Genomic DNA, 18258 nt, shown 5'->3' with positions numbered 1-18258 from the left:
ATTGACAGCCTTTAGAAAGTTCACATCATTTCCTAGCCATAAAAAATCATTATGTTTTCCCCCAATAATATAACCATCATTTTTCTTTTGAAAAGTGACACATAGATTTCATATGTCTAAAATCCATATAAACATTTTATTCAATAGTCATTTAAGTGTTCTTTTATTTTGACATATATCTGTGGAAAATAGGAAAAGTGTTCAGACCTGCCATGTAATAGAATAATTGGGAAATAGGAGCCAGGATTTTGTACCTATGAATTCAGTAAGTGATTGATGATGATTAGAACTCTGGTTCAAAGACTTAAAATTCACATATTTAAATCACATATTAATGAATATATAGTTTAGCACACTTAGGCATAGCACAGACCAAATTCAAAAAGGAAGAATGCACAATTATCCCTTTGCCTAGCAACTAACAGCCCAGATAGAAACTGCTTCGCTCAATAGTTCATAGTGGGGAGACACAATACCTATCTAGGAAGGACAGTGGGTCACAAATGCCAAGAAACAAGGAGGCAGCAGAGGCTGAGTAAGTTACGAAAGCAAGTTATTGGCGGACACAACATCTTTGTTCGTATGTGGTGCTGAGGATCGAACCTGGGCCGCACGCATGCCAGGTGAGCGCGATACCACTTGAGCCACATCCCCAGCCCTGCTCTGGAATTTTAAAAAGTGGAAAATTAGGCTAAATGTTAGAAACCTTTCATAGCAAGACCATTAGCCTCTACAATCAACCTCTAGCAGAAGCCTCTTCAATTGAGTCATTTAAAATTAGACAAGAGCCAAAATACTACAGAGAATTAATCAATACTAGTGGGATAAAATAAATGAACTATTTTTCCTTTTGCTTGTCTTTAGCATATGTAGTGCTATGATTTCATACACATTAAAAACTAGTGAGAAGATGAAATGTCCCTGGAGGCTATTCTCCTACTATTATTACAGCCCATCAATTTATATTTTTTTCAAAACAATTGGCAAATGATGAGATAAAAAATAATTGAAATGGGAAAACTAATTCTAGTATATTCAAAATACTAAGTTCAAAGAAAAGTATATTAATATATCCTATGGACATTTGTGTTATGGTTTAGATATGAGATGTCCCCCAATTGTTCATGTGTGAGACTATGCAAGAGTGTTCAGAGGTGAAATGATTGGGTTATGAGATCTTTAATCTAATCAATGCATTAATCTATTGATATGGATTAACTGGGTGGTAACTATAGGCAGGTAGTTTGTGGCTAAAGGAAGTAGGTCATTGGGGGCATGACTTTCGAAGGTGTTATTGTGTCCCTGGTGAGCTGAGCTCTCTCTGGTTTCTGATTGTCATGTCCTGAACTACTTTCCTCTGTCACATCTTTCCACCATGATGTTCTGCCTCATCTGGGACTCAGAACTATGTACAGAGATGGTTGATCACAGACTAAACCTCTGAAACTGTGAAACAAAATAAACTTTTCCTCTTCTATGCTTTTCTTGTCAGGTTTTTTGGTTATAATAGTGGAAAGTTGACTAAAACAATTTGTAAAATTCACATAACTATGCCTATATTTCATAATCTAAAAATGACCTTGAACAGTGTCTACCGGAGTTGGTAGTCAAGAAATACTAAATGAAGGAATAAGTGAATACCTCTCCTCTGGAGATTGCCTCTGCTAGGGTTTATATTCCTCAGATGTAGGCTTGTTGTATTTAGTTTCTTAGGCCCGACCCACTCTCCCTGGGCTCAAAGCCCAGCTTTGCTGTTTACTTTGTGACCTTAAACAAGTGACTTAGCCTCACCAAGCCTCAGCTGTTGCATCTGAAAAGTGGGGAAAGATGGCAGTGGTATCTGCCCCTTAGAGGTTGTTTGGGTATGATGAGTTAATACTAGTAAAGCTAGTTAGAACATGTTTGGTTAACTACAACCTGTTAGGTAGTAATCACTCAATGATGGTAAGTTATTAAGTTATCACTTTTATTAACTGCAGTTGATGTATACAGTTACCAACAGGGTGGGAGATTTTAGGTAGTTAGTCTAGAAAATATCAGAGATGCCAAATGGATTGACACCGGTTCCTAGCATATGACCTTATTTAATAATATTCTGATAAAAAAAGAGTTATTTCATTCATAAGGTTGACTATAGAAAAATGATTATTCACATAGAAGTTAAAAGAAGCCTTGTTCCTCCTGCACGGAATATTTTCTTTTTTTAAATTTTTTTTTATTGATTATTTAAAGCATTACATAGCTCATGATATATCATCTTTCATACATTTGACTCAAATTGTGTTTTGAACTCCCATTTTCACCCCATGCACGGAATATTTTCATAAGTAACTAATGGTTACCTAAGACTTAGTCCTCTAGGCTTTGTGTTGTGTGCCAAATTCTTAGTCCACCAGGGCAGCCTGATAAGTTACCAGTAAAACACTAGGCTACTTTACACTTCTATATTTCATATTTATGATGACAGTAGCCCTGCCAGCTGTCCACAAATGTAAGCTAAAATCTGTGGCTTTAGGGATAATTGCTTCTTGGACAAATAACTCAAAAAGATGATAGATGAAAGTTGTATATATATAAACTCTCTGTGTATCAATCCCACCTACACCATGAGTTCTGAGACCTTGGGCAAGTAAATTACTCTTAGGCATATTTTCTTCTATGTAAAATTATGTTATATACCATCTCATTAGATTATATGGAGGATTGAAACTCATGAAAAAATGCTCTCAAGTACAATAGATAGAGACTATCTAGGTTTGAATCTTGGCCCTGCTACTTACTAGAAGTATGGACAAGGGCATCTTGACTAATCACTCTGTATTTTAATATATGCATAAAAAAGTTAGTGATTGTTAACTTTACTAGCATTATTGAATATAATATTGTTCTAATCAATATGGCTTACAATTTTCTTTTATTTCCTGATTTATACAGAGTTGGAAACAGTGTTTGAAACAAAAAGAAATACTTATTTAATAAGTGAATCACATATCCACTTTGAAAAAAAAATTATTTGTCCTGAATTGCAAATCAGAGATAGGCCAATATGAAGATAAAAGGGCTTTATTAGCAGCCTTTCACAATTGTCTAGCCATGAAGTAATGAGGAAATGCGTGAACACTGATGATAAGAGTATAAATGGAAGTCTGTTTAGATCATTGGGATAAGCCACTGAGACCACTAAAGCTGGAAGAGCAGTAAGAAAAGAAGACCCTAATTAGCCGGGCACAGTGGTGCACACCTATAATCCCAGTGGCTTGGGAGGCTGAGGCAGGAGGATCCTGAGTTCAAAGCCAGCCTCAGCAAAAGCAAGGTACTAAGCAACTCAGTGAGATCCTGTCTCTTTTTAAAGTACAAAATATGGCTAGGGATGTGACTCAGTGGTCGAGTGCCCTGAGTTCAATCCCAGGTTAAAAAAAAAAAAAAAACCCTAAGTAAAATACTGAAGAGGATTATTTGTTGGTGAAGGATAAAGAATCATGAGACAAAAGTATCACAGAAGCTCAGAGAAGACAGATTGAGTAGACACAAAGAATAGTATCAAGGGCTAGAGTGAGGCCAAGTATTGTGAGCAGGGCTGGAATTAGGGGTGAGATGAATGACCCACTCACCTTGGGTAAACAAAATAAAGAAGGTTCAGGAGGAAAACAAAACAACTAAGCAACAGAAGTAATATTTAGATATATTATTTTCAAGTGAGAATTAAGGGGTTGGGGCTGCAGCTTAGTGGTAGAGCAGCACTTGCCTAGCATGCCCAAAGCCCTGGGTTCAATCCCCAGCACAGGGGGCAGAGGGGCATGGCAAAATTAGAATTAATAAAAAAGAATCCGCAATGAACAAAAATATAAAAATGAAAGGCAGGCAGATGTTTATGATCCTGCAACAGGACAGCCTGCACTTCCTGGGTCTGAGCAGCCTTTGCTTTCCCACTGGGTAGGTTTATGGGGTTGACAATGCTGTGCCAATAGATTGGGACTTTAGATATGGTTTTGTGGAGAGAATGTTTATTCACCTTTTCCCCTCAGTTCAAAATATGGGAGGGTATTTTAATAAGTATAAGTAGAGACACAGCTTTTCCTCTTATCTCAGTTTCTGATATGGGTTGGCACAACCCCGAGACTTGGAAAGCTTCCTTTGGGTTTAGCAATTAGAAAGGCATTGGTGACAGTGAGAGTGGTTTCGATGTGGTAGTGAAAAGAGAGACTACAGTTGCTTAAAGAGAATGTAGGTTGAAGGCAAAGGGATAAAAAAGGTGATGTTGACAAAAGAAGGCTGATAATCCATGAAGCAATAAAACTTCTAAAGTGTTCTTTTATTCAAATTTGTCCCAAATCTGTCTGGAGGTAAGTAAAAATATAATATAAAAACAAAGGGGAAAACATTGGTTATTCCCACTGTACACCTTTAGACAGACTGCTATCTTCACTGTGGCAATGTGGCATACTTATTATCCAATTAGCCATACAGTATCACCATGGTTTGTTTGTTTATTTATTTATTCATTCTAATCAGTTATTTATCAGGCTATTTATTAAGATAGATTTTAAACATTCTCTTTCATTTGTTTATGTAATGATTAAATTGTGTTTAGTAAATTATGCTAATCTTAGAAATATTTAATATCATATTCCAAATATAAAAATGTGTATTTTTATCATATCTTTGACAGCCATGTGTGGTGGCACACATGTGTAATCCCAGCAGTTTGGGAGGCTGAGCCAGGAGGATTACGAGTTCAAAGCCAATCTCAGTAAAAGCAACGTACTAAGCAACTCAGTGAGACCCTGTCTCTAAATAAAATACAAAATAGGGCTGAGGATGTGACTCAGTGGTCAAATGCCCCTGAGTTGAATCCCTGATAACAAAACAAACAACAAAATTTTTTTAATTTTTAACAATTTGACAGACTGTTTCTCATAGCTCTTTTCTTATTAAGTATAATAGCTATATTTTATTAAATTTATTTGTTATTTGTTCTTATTAATTATATGTGATAGCAGAATGCATTTGATTCATTGTACAAAAATGAAGCAAAACTTTTCATTTTTCTGATTGTACATGATGTAGAGTCACACCACATGTACCTAGGTAATGATATTCATCTCATTCATTTTATTCCACCATCATTCCTCTTCCCAGGCTCCTCGCCTTCCCTCTCTACCCTTTGTTCAATCAAAGTTCCTCCATTCTCCCCACACCCCTCATCCAGTATGGATCAGCATCCACTTATCAATAGCTATATTTTTAAACTTAGGTCTAAAGTTATAAACTCTTTCACATACATATTACTATATCTGTAATTATTAGTATAACATGCTATTTTACAAAACACATCTTCCTTTAGTATTAAAAACAATATTAAGAAATTGAAAAAAAAATTGCTTGAAAATAATATATTCCGTCTGGTTAAATATTTAATAATCGTTTAAATTCAACAACAGTCTGCTTAAGTTGAAAATATTGAAATTAGTCATGTAAAAAATCGTTTTAAAGTCAAGCACTGGAAACACACATTTTGTGCACTTCATTTCACTTTATAGTCTCTAAGAACTATTACAATTTTTAATAAACTTGTACCTGGGATTTGAAGCCAAATACTTACACTCAAAAGGCGAGAATTTATTAACCAAAAGGCACCCAAAGTGATACTAAAATATATTCCCTATAGGTAAGTTTTAAATGGATTGTAAAAATGGCATTTTATTAATCTAGTCACAATTAAAGAACAACAGCTGTCCCATCTGTACCCCTGATGCCCATTTTTGTAATGATGATGATGATTTTTTTTTCATTTAAACACTGCTGATAAGCAAACATCTCATGGTTGAGTTCCAAAACTAGAGTTCCACTTCTTTCATTGCAAAATATTTTGTCAGAGACTTTAAAAATGTCATTATAAATTTAGATTAATAATAATAAAGACTAAAACAAAGCACTTTCTATATTTTTCTTTGTTTATATCCACCCTGATATTTATTATACATCCATTACATCTAACAGATGAATCTATATCTGTATGTATATAACTATCATGTATAATATACATGATTAATTTATGTTAGATAATGTGTAAAATTGTGTAAAATAAATTAGTTATAATTTGTCAGATAAGAAGTGTTTTTTTTAACATTTTTAGTTGTAATGGACACAATACCTTTATTTTTTAAAATTTATTTTTGTGTGGTGCTGAGGATCGAACCCAGTGCCTCACATATGCAAAGCAAGTGCTCTACCACTGAGCTACAACCCCAGACCAAGAAGTGTTTTTTAATGGCCAAGTCATTGTCTTCCTTTTAAAATTCACAAATGTTGTGAAATGTACCTTTGAAAGCATAATAAAACAATACCATGCCTCAAAAACACTAACAATAATTTATATTTCAAATGTTACTTTAATAAATGTATACATCAAATAGAACCTCTGAAATCCCTTGTTTAAAGCACAATGAAAATTGTACTGTCTTTCATAAAGCAAATTGCTTTTTGATATTTTTAATAAGGCTACTGTCAAATTCAGTCAGCTTTCCTGGAAGAATGTACTAGTGTACAACTCCATTATCTCAAAGTAATATTGCTTCAAACATTTCAAATTCAGGAGGATTTTGCTGCTTCCCTATCAACCATGTTTATGTTTAAAGTCAAAAGAGAAAATAATCAAAGAGTTAACATACAATCACAATATATATTAACAACTCCTGAAAGCAATATTAGGGAGTACACTTATTACATCTTGCTGTGAAGTCTTCCTTAGGTCTTTAATCACCTTGGTTGCTAAGTTCTTCATTTACAAAATGAGAAACAAAAGATCTCAGAATGTGTACTACATAAACACTGAAGGTATATACACATTTTAAAGTTAAGGAAATCAACTAAACTTAACATCACAATTGTAATGAAATTACAAATGAAAGAACAAAATGCATAGGACCATTTATAAAAAGAATGTGTTTTTAATCTCCGCTCTCCATATACGTATAAAGAGATGGCAGATTTTCAAGAGTAGGCTGATCATGTCATGGCCTATTAATGTTATCTAGTGTCACTGGTATGACAAGTGGCAGAATGGTAATTTCTAAAATATCTGAATATTTTTAACTATATGTTTGAAAATTTTTATAGAACTGTTTTTACAGAATTGCATTATGTCATATAAAATGAAGCATACTGAATATAATCTTCCTTTCTTAATATCTCAAGTCATTATCATGTGTGGCAACACTTTGTACAGTGATAACATCAGAGATTCCTCAGGTACCCAGGGTTATTTTTCCTGCACATGGTTATTTTTCCCTATAATAGTTTCAAGAACAACCAGAAACACACACACACAGAGAGAGAGAGAGAGAGAGAGAGAGAGAACAAAAAAAAGATTTTTTTCCCAATTATTTATTTCCTATTACTTCTTACTATTCTTGCTGAATAATAATCAGTTAATTTATTTAAAGATCATTACCTGGGGATTCCAACATGGCGGCGGGCGCAGAGAGATCAAGTCTCTGACCTCTTCAGCTGTGCAGGCATAGGGAGTCGTAAACAACCTAAATCTGTTTGCTCAGGATCACTAGGCAATGCTGAGCTGATGTGGATCTGGGGTGAACAGTCTGGGCCTCTCAGAACACACACTGAGCCCCGATCGGCTGAATTCAAGCTCCGTTCGCCTGCTTCCCGCAGACAAACAGCTGTGACTCAGCACTAATCCATCCGGCTGAAACAACTGGTCAGCCCTTCTGATCCTACAGAGGTAAATGCCTACCGAGCCTTCATAGGTAGTGGCCACAGGTTTGAAACGGGGCTTGGGAGAGACAGTAAGGACCCACCCGTTGCATTGGTCGCCCGGCAAAGGGAAACGAACTGTCGCCATTTGCAAGAGATACCACCATGGCAGAGAACTGACATCATCAGACTACGGCGGAGGTGATAACTTCATTGAAACCTGCGGCTACAGGTGTGTAATTCCCTAGCCTTCCCTCTCCACACATCGGGGAAACCGTAAGGGCCCCTCCCAGCTCTCCCGTGAGCACAATAGCCAGACCCAGGGAATCAGAGGTGGTTCGGGACCCGCGGCGCGGAACTACCGCTCCCACCAGTGCTGACAGCTGAGGTCTCTTGCACCAGCTACCGGGGGAGTGGCTACCAGAGTGCAAGTAAAATTCGCTGAGGATTCTCAGACCCAAGCTCTACAAACTTAGGGTCTGAGGGAATGGCAAACTGGAAGAGTGTGCCCAGTCGTTCATGAAAACAGGGCTCCCGGGAGCAGCAGACCTGGCATGTAGCCAGTATTGTGGTGAGCGGCACCCATGAGAGGGGCTTGGCCAGAGGAAAAGTGGGAAGTGACTAGACACAAGAGGAGGCCCTAGGCACTCAGGATTGGAGACTCGCCCAGTCTGGGAGGAGCTGCTGCACAGTGATTGGTTCCCACGTATTGACAGGAGAAACTTGGCCTGGTGGGCACAGCGCCACCTACTGGAAGAGAAGTTAATCAAACTCTAAGACTGCATTTATTAGTTTTTTTTTCTTTTCTCTTTTTTTTGCTTTGGGTTTTTCTTTCATTTTCATTTTTCTTTCTTGTTGTTGTTTTAATTTTTTTTTACAATTTTTTTTAAATTTTTCTCTTCTAATTTTAATTTTAATTTTTTATTTTATTTTTTTAATTTTTTTCTTTTTATTTCCTATTTTTTTTCTTCTTTTGTCGTTTCATTTCTTTTCAATTATCTTATCCCCCCTTCCTTGAATTCTACCTGCTTACTCTCATTCTCTTTAGTGACTTCTTCCCTTCCCTTCTAATACCTTTCCTCCCAAGCATCTAATAAATTTATAGGAGTAAACAGCAACTCATCAGGCAAATATAATAAGAAGTAACATGAGCAGCTTCAAAAAGCAAGGAAGAAAAGGAGTACAAACAATGCAGGACAGCCTAAATATTCAGGAGGACCTAGAGTCATCAGAAAAATGGTCATATAAAGAACTCAAGGAACACCTTAGACAGATGGAATGGAACCTTAAAGAGGATACAAGACAGCAAATTCAAGCAGCGAAAGAACACATTGAGAATGAATTACATAAACAGATAAAAGAAGTTAAGCATCTTTATCAGGAGATAGAGATTATAAAAAATAATCAAACAATAATTCTAGAAATGAAGGAAACGCTAAACCAAATTAAAAACTCAATTGAGAGTATCACTAACAGAGTGGAGCAAGTAGAAGCCAGAACGTCAGATAATGAAGACAAAATATATCATCTTGAAAAGAGTCTAGCCAACTCAGAAAGGCTGGTAAAAAATCATGAGAAAAACATCCAAGAGTTATGGGATAACATAAAAAAACCAAACTTACGAGTCATCGGGATAGAAGAAGGTACAGAGATTCAAACCAAGGGAATGAGTACCCTGCTGAATGAAATAATTACAGAAAACTTTCCAGAAATAAAAAAGGAAACAGATATACAAATTGAAGATGCATACAGGACACCAAGCACACAAAATCACAGTAGACCAACGCCAAGACACATTGTTATGAAGATATCCAATATACAGAACAAAGAGAAAATATTAAAAGCTACAAGAGAAAGGAGACAGATTACATTCAGGAGTAAACCAATAAGGTTAACAACAGATTTTTCATCACAGACACTGAAAGCAAGAAGGTCATGAAACAATATATTTCAAACACTGAAAGACAATGGATGCCAACCAAGAATTCTGTATCCAGCAAAATTAAGCTTCACGTATGACAACGAAATAAAAATCTTTCATGATAAACAAAAGTTAAAAGAATTTGCAGCCAGAAAACCAGCATTGCAAAGCATTATGAGCAAAACACTACACGAGGAAGAAATGAAAAACAATAACCAACACCATCAGTAGGAAGTGCCTCGGTTAAGACAGAGGTCGAGGGGAAAGATAATCATGGAGAAACAAACTAAATTTTTTTAAAAAAGGATAAATAATCAAACATGGATGGAAGTACAAACCATATATCAATAGTAACTCTGAATGTTAATGGCTTAAACTCTACAATAAAGCGACATAGGCTGGTATCATGGGTTAAAAAAACAAATCCAACAATAGGCTGCCTTCAGGAGACACATCTGATTGGAAAAGACATACACAGGCTGAAGGTGAAAGGATGGGAAAAAATATACCATGCACACGGTCCTCGAAAGCAAGCAGGGGTGGCCATCCTCATATCAAATAAAATCGACTTCAAGACTAAGTTAATCAAAAGGGATAAAGAAGGACATTATATACTGTTAAAAGGAACCATTCACCAACAAGACATAATAATTATCAATATTTATGCACCAAATAATGGTGCTGCAACATTCATAAAACAAATTCTCCTCAAGTTCAAGAATCAAATAGACCACAACACAATAATTATGGGTGACTTCAACACACCTCTCCCACCATTGGACAGATCCTCCAAACAAAAGTTGAATAAAGAAACTATAGAACTCAATATCACAATCAATAACCTAGACTTAACTGACATATATAGAATATATCAACCATCATCAAATGGATATACTTTTTTCTCAGCAGCACATGGATCCTTCTCAAAAATAGACAATATATTATGCCATAGGGCAACCCTCAGTAAATATAAAGGGGTGGAGATAATACCTTGCATTTCATCTGATCATAATGGAATGAAACTGGAAATCAATGATAAAAGAAGGAAGGAAAAATCCTGCATCACATGGACAATGAACAATATGTTACTGAATGATCAATGGGTTACAGAAGACATAAAGGAGGAAATCAAAAAATTCTTAGAGATAAATGAAAATACAGACACAACATATCGGAATCTATGGGACACAATGAAAGCAGTTTTAAGAGGAAAATTCATCGCCTGGTGGTCATTCCTCAAAAAAAGAAAAAACCAACAAATAAATGAGCTCACACTTCATCTCAAAGCCCTAGAAAAGGAAGAGCAAAACAACAGCAAATGTAGCAGAAGGCAAGAAATAATTAAAATCAGAGCGGAAATCAATGAAATTGAAACAAAAGAAACTATTGAAAAAATTAACAAAACTAAAAGTTGGTTCTTCGAAAAAATAAATAAGATCGACAGACCTTTAGCCATGCTAACGAAGAGAAGAAGAAAGAGAACTCAAATTACTAACATACGGGATGAAAAAGGCAATATCACAACAGATGCTACAGAAATACAGAAGACAATTAGAAATTATTTTGAAAACCTATATTCCAATAAAATAGAAGATAGTGAAGACATCGATAAATTTCTTAAGTCATATGATTTGCCCAGACTCAGTCAGGAGGATACACACAATTTGAACAGACCAATATCAATAGATGAAATTGAAGAAGCCATCAAAAGACTACCAACCAAGAAAAGCCCAGGACCGGATGGGTATACAGCGGAGTTTTACAAAACCTTTAAAGAAGAATTAATACCAATACTTTTCAAGTTATTTCAGGAAATAGAAAAAGAGGGAGCTCTTCCAAATTAATTCTATGAGGCCAACATCACCCTGATTCCCAAACCAGACAAAGACACCTCAAAGAAAGAAAACTACAGACCAATATCTCTAATGAACCTAGATGCAAAAATCCTCAATAAAATTCTGGCGAATCGAATACAAAAACACATCAAAAAAATTGTGCACCATGATCAAGTAGGATTCATCCCTGGGATGGAAGGATGGTTCAATATACGGAAATCAATAAATGTTATTCACCACATCAATAGACTTAAAAATAAGAACCATATGATCATCTCGATAGACGCAGAGAAAGCATTCGACAAAGTACAGCATCCCTTTATGTTCAAAACATTAGAAAAACTAGGGATAACAGGAACTTACCTTGACATTGTAAAAGCTATCTATGCTAAGCCTCAGGCTAGCATCATTCTGAATGGACAAAAGTTAAAGGCATTCCCTCTAAAATCTAGAACAAGACAGGGATGCCCTCTATCACCACTTCTATTCAATATAGTTCTCGAAACACTGGCCAGAGCAATTAGACAGACGAAAGAAATTAAAGGCATAAAAATAGGAAAAGAAGAACTTAAATTATCACTATTTGCAGATGACATGATTCTATACCTAGAAGACCCAAAAGGGTCTACAAAGAAACTACTAGAACTAATAAATGAATTCAGCAAAGTGGCAGGATATAATATCAACACGCATAAATCAAAGGCATTTCTGTATATCAGTGACAAATCCTCTGAAACGGAAATGAGGAAAAACACTCCATTCACAATATCCTCAAAAAAAAAAAAATAAAATACTTGGGAATCAACCTAACAAAAGAGGTGAAAGATTTATACAATGAAAACTACAGAACCCTAAAGAGAGAAGTAGAAGAAGATCTTAGAAAATGGAAAAACATACCCTGTTCATGGATAGGCAGAACTAACATCATTAAAATGGTGATATTACCAAAAGTTCTCTACAGGTTTAATGCAATGCCAATCAAAATCCCAATGGCATTTCTTGCAGAAATAGATAAAGCAATCATGAAATTCATATGGAAAAATAAAAGACCCAGAATAGCAAAAGCAATTCTAAGCAGGAAGTGTGAATCAGGCGGTATAGCGATACCAGATTTCAAACTATATTACAGAGCAATAGTGACAAAAACAGCATGGTACTGGCACCAAAACAGGCGGGTGGACCAATGGTATAGAATAGAGGACACAGAGACTAATCCACAAAGTTACAACTATCTTATATTTGATAAAGGGGCTAAAAGCATGCAATGGAGGAAGGATAGCATCTTCAACAAATGGTGCTGGGAAAACTGGAAATCCATATGCAACAAAATGGAACTGAATCCCTTTCTCTCACCATGCACAAAAGTTAACTCAAAATGGATCAAGGAGCTTGATATCAAATCAGAGACTCTGCGTCTGATAGAAGAAAAAGTTGGCTCCGATCTACATATTGTGGGGTTGGGCTCCAAATTCCTTAATAGGACACCCATAGCACAAGAGTTGATAACAAGAATCAACAAATGGGACTTACTTAAACTAAAAAGTTTTTTCTCAGCAAGAGAAACAATAAGAGAGGTAAATAGGGAGCCTACATCATGGGAACAAATTTTTATTCCTCACACTTCAGATAGAGCCCTAATATCCAGAGTATACAAAGAACTCAAAAAATTAGACAATAAGATAACAAATCACCCAATTAACAAATGGGCCAAGGACCTGAACAGACACTTCTCAGAGGAGGATATACAATCAATCAACAAGTACATGAAAAAATGCTCACCATCTCTAGCAGTCAGAGAAATGCAAATCAAAACCACCCTAAGATACCATCTCACTTCAGTAAGATTGGCAGCCACTATGAAGTCAAACAACAACAAGTGCTGGCGAGGATGTGGAGAAAAGTGTACACTTATACATTGCTGGTGTGACTGCAAATTGGTGCGGCCAATTTGGAAAGCAGTTTGGAGATTCCTGGGAAAGCTGGGAATGGAACCACCATTTGACCCTGCTATTGCCCTTCTCGGACTATTCCCTGAAGACCTTAAAAGAGCATGCTACAGGGATACTGCCACATCGATGTTCATAGCAGCACAATTCACAATAGCTAGACTGTGGAACCAATCCAGATGCCCTTCAATAGATGAATGGATTAAAAAATGTGGCGTCTATACACAATGGAGTATTATGCAGCAATAAAAAATGACAAAATCATGGAATTTGCAAGGAAATGGATGGCTCTAGAGCAGATTATGCTTAGTGAAGCTAGCCAATCCCTAAAAAACAAATACCAAATGTCTTCTTTGATATAATGAGAACAACTATGAACAGAGCAGGGAGGAAGACTAGGAAGAAAAGATTAACATTAAACAGAGACATGAGATGGGAGGGAAAGGGAGAGAAAAGGGAAATTGCATGGAAATGAAGGGAGACCCTCATTGCTATACAAAATTACATATAAGAGGTTGTGAGGGGAATGGGAAAATAAACAAGGAGAGAAATGAATTACAGTAGATGGGGTAGAGAGAGAAGATGGGAGGGGAGGGGAGGGGGGATAGTAGGGGATAGGAAAGGTAGCAGAATACAACAATTACTAATAGGGCATTATGTAAAATTGTGGATGTGTAACCGACGTGATTCTGCAATCTGCATTTGGGGTAAAATTGGGGGTTCATAACCCACTTCAATCTAATGTATGAAATATGATATGTCAAGAGCTTTGTAATGTTGTGAACAACAAATAAAAAAAATAAAAATAAAAAATAAACATCATTACCTAAAAGGATATGACTCATTTTCTTGTACTTATATCTGTTTTGATGGCAGAGCCCTGCAAAAATTGTTACTGGGAGAGAACTGCTATTCCACAAGCCTTGGGCTGATAAAGACTTGGATTTAGACAGCGTATCTAGGCCAAATTTTGAAATTCACCATCTCGGAAACTTTAATTAAGACTCTCTGAACTTCAGTTTCCTTTGCTTGTAGGGATAATTATGTCAATCTTCCACAGCAAAAACTGAACACTCAACAAGTCACTTTCCTCTACTTTCTAGAACATGTTTTCTTGTTCTAGTCCTATGAATAAATACTCTGTTATCATCACTTCATCTCTCTGGTTCTTAGTTTCTTGGTCAATAAAATTATGAAGGTTTGGACACTTGGTTCTAACTTTTTGTGATTTCATTTTAATTATGCAAATTAGGATTGTAACTTCTTATTTCCACTAGTTGTCCTTCGTAAATAATTGCAAACAAATTAGTAACATATTGTTCTTGAGTCACATTTAGTGATATGAATTATTAAAATAATAATAAACATTTAAACAATACGTGATCCCAAATTCAGATAGGAATCAGGAAAGAAATAACCCCCCCTCCAAATAGAATGCCTTATTGCAAAACTTTTTAATGGCATGTCTTATAATTTGTAATTAATGAGTGAGAGTTTTTGTGAAAAAAACTTTCAAACGTGAATTATAATAATATCAATATACTCAAGAGAAAAAAATTTCCCTAAAATTCCTAAATTTCTAGTTAGCAATGTTCTAAAGTGTCATGTCTTACTACATGCTTAATATTCCATGAGAAAGTCTCGAGTATGTGGAAACAGAGGGGACAGTTGCTAATGAGATGTAAAATATAAATCCTTAAGATGTAATTACTACACTAAGAATATTTTTCAGAATTGTGGGGAAAAAAATCTCTGCACCTTTTTTCATGGATCTCTGAAAGCACACATTTGGCTTACTAAACTGAAAGATTAAATGGTTGATCTTTTTCCAGTCTTCTAATTAAGATAGGTTTTCTTACCAATCTAAGGTATTTCGAAATCTGTATATTTTTAGATGTGTATGAAAAAAAGAAAAAAAACCAGGCATGTCATTTCTCTCTCCCCCTATCTTGCAGTCCACAGCATTATTTTCACACTTCAGCAGATGAACTGAAAGTCTCTGGTGCATCAAACCAATATTAACCTTCTTGAATTAATTACTTCTTTCACTCTCAGCTAAATAATGAGTCTCTCTGGGAATTGGCACAATTAAAAAAATAGAGAGTCACCAGCAAGACAGGGGTAGCTATCGCTTTAAGGCTGGTTCACTTTCTCCCCTATTCTACCAACAAGCTCTTCATATTAGTATTTAGGAACTAAAATATCACTTCTGAAGGTGATCTCTGTTTTAAACAGTCTAGGTTTTCAGACCATTGAGGAAGAAAAGTCTTTTTTTAAGTTCCATATTATAAAACTAAATGTATTGTATAGTCTTCCTGATTTTTGTACAAAAGAAGTTCTTCAAAAAATACAATTCTAGGAGCTGGGTTATGGCTCAGTGGTAGAGCGTTTGCCTAGCATGTGTGAGGCACTAAGTTCAATCCTCAGCAACACATATAAATAAATAAAGGTCCATCGCCTACTAATAAAAATATTTAAAAAATACAATTCTAAAATCTCATACTCATTTGCTTTATTTGTGTCTTTCAGAATATTAATATATATCAAATAGGTACAGAGCATTTATTCTTCCACGTTTCAACGATGAAGCTATTTTCTGAAGGTTTTCAATAACAATTTTTATTCTATGCTTGAAAATACCTCATTAATACAGTAATTTTCAAACAGCTGCACATCAGTTTCACAGATGGAGATACACACAGAGAGAGACACACACATACACACATAAATGGCAGGTATGTGTATTTCTAGAGATTGGTATTTTAAATATCTATCTATCTATCTATACACACACACACACACACACACAAACATAATACATCACACACACACATGTATATACCCTCACACTCCCTAGTTACACTTGTAGTGATTCTGATTAAATGGACCTGGGCCAGATAAGGCATCTATTTGTCTTCTTAGATAAATTTTTTGCCTGGCAATATTTTGCAGGAAAAAAGTTCCAAAGTGCAGAATTATTCTTAACATATTATCCATTATTGTTAAGTACTGAAAAATATGTGCATATATGTTACAATTTATTATGATATTTGTATTTATGTATCTATAAATATAACACAAATGTGGATTTCTCTTTTTACTGGTATAGACTGAATAAATTTAGAACATCAGACTGGTTGTACCCTCATATTTGGAACTCTATGTAAAAACTTCATTACTTAAAGGTGTGAGACTGGCAACCTTGGTGGAATAAAGAAAGCAAAGCAAACAATACAATGAACAACAGATATGTTAGATGTTTGATAAAGATAAATGCTTATCTGGTTACATGGCTGATCTGGCTGACTAGTCAGGTATTCCTTTCTAGCTCACTTAGTTGTCTTCCCAGAGCAATGTCCTCCATTAGAGAAAATGATCTTCTCAAATAAAGGAGGACTATTTATTAATTTAAAAATATTCTACATAATGAGATAAAAATAAATGAGGACATGAGGTGCAAGGAAAAAAAAGTACAATAAGTCAAAGGCTAACACTAAGACTGGTAAAATATTTGGAGTTAAGTGCATGCAAGTTATAGGTAAATTAAAAATTAGACTATGAATGCTTAGCTATCATAGGAAAAAATAACATGAACTACTCACTTAGGAATATTACAAATCTTCCTGGAACTGAAACCTAGAGAAATACTTTTCCAATCAGTCATCCCAGAGAGACCCCTGTGATGTGAAAATCCTTATCCATAACACCCCCACCTCCTCACCCCCAATCACAGATCTCCAAACGGTACAATGATATGTTTTACTGTCTTTTTATTATAACCCCTTTTAACATTCAATACCCATCATTAACTCAATGAGGAAGTACTGAAACAACACAATGCAAGAATGCTCACAGTATCTATCTTGCTGTATCTATCAATATCAAGTATTTCTTGAAACTGGGTTGTTGATTTTTATTAGGTGAAAATGATAGGCAGATTTAATATGTTCTATTGTCAGCCATACTGAGAGGAAGAAATCAAGTCCCTAACAAAATCTAAAAATGGCTGCACATACTTAAATATTAGGTTTCTCAACCTTAGCACAGGGCTTAGTTAAGAAAATATGAAACCTAATTGGAATAAGTGCTACTCCATCTTTGTAGAAATATGTCAAAATATTCTCTATTGTCATGTATAGCTGAAAAGAATAAATATTTTTTTTTAAAAAAAACCCACTGGAACATAAAAGAAAGTGGGAAAAAAGACATGAAAAGAGAGGACATCACTGTACTTCTCTTAAAGAAATAAAATTATTTCATCTATGTATAGGTAGTACTGATAATTTCAACCTGTCCCTCCAAATACTGAAGGCCCATATAAATAACAATTATATGGAAAAGTTTCAATATTGTATCCATATAATTTCTGACTTTATCTAACATAATTTCTGATGAATTATGTATAATAAACTGGTCGTAAAAATGCGTACTTAGGTATCTAAGACAATTGGCTTGCTGCAAAGACTTTATGAATATAACTCACTCAAACATTGAAGAAGAATTGCAAAATTGTTTTGGATTTGGGATAGATTTATTTTAAATCATTTTTGGGGATAGTAATCAGAGAGCAATGGCAATTGGCTAATATGGGCTATTTCTAGATTTTGACCTTAAAAAAAAACTTATCATTAAAAAGGGAAATGTACATCTCTCTTCCTTTTTTATGTAGATTACTGCAGGGTTGGAAATAGAAAGAGAGTCTGGTAGTTAATAGAGGACTTTTGGGTAGGCCTCACTTGAAAGTACAGATCTATAGGGGATTGCATATATGATCCCCTAGGAATATAATATTCTGCAGATGCTCAAGTGGCAAAGTATTTACATATCATCCATGCATATCCTT

The sequence above is a fragment of the Spermophilus citellus genome, assembly GCF_964194105.1.
Source record: "Spermophilus citellus genome assembly, chromosome: 7".
Lineage (NCBI taxonomy): Eukaryota > Metazoa > Chordata > Mammalia > Rodentia > Sciuridae > Spermophilus > Spermophilus citellus.
The sequence above is the reverse complement of the archived record's forward strand: the minus strand, read 5'-3'. Positions refer to the sequence as shown.